Below are 212 nucleotides of genomic sequence, written 5' to 3'. Positions count from 1 at the left end.
AGGCCCTGATTTTTTAAAAAATTTATTTATTTATTTATTGGCTGCATTGGGTCTTCATTGCTGTGCACAGGCTTTCTCTAGTTGCGGCGAGCGGGGGCTACTCTTCGTGTGGTGCACAGACTTCTCATTGCAGTGGCTTCTTTGTTGCAGAGCACAGGCTCTAGGTGTGCGGGCTTCAATAGTTGTGGCACATGGGCTCAGTAGTTGTGGCT

Source organism: Physeter macrocephalus, chromosome 21 (assembly GCF_002837175.3).
Source record: "Physeter macrocephalus isolate SW-GA chromosome 21, ASM283717v5, whole genome shotgun sequence".
NCBI classification, from domain to species: domain Eukaryota; kingdom Metazoa; phylum Chordata; class Mammalia; order Artiodactyla; family Physeteridae; genus Physeter; species Physeter macrocephalus.
Note: the sequence above shows the minus strand (reverse complement) of the source record.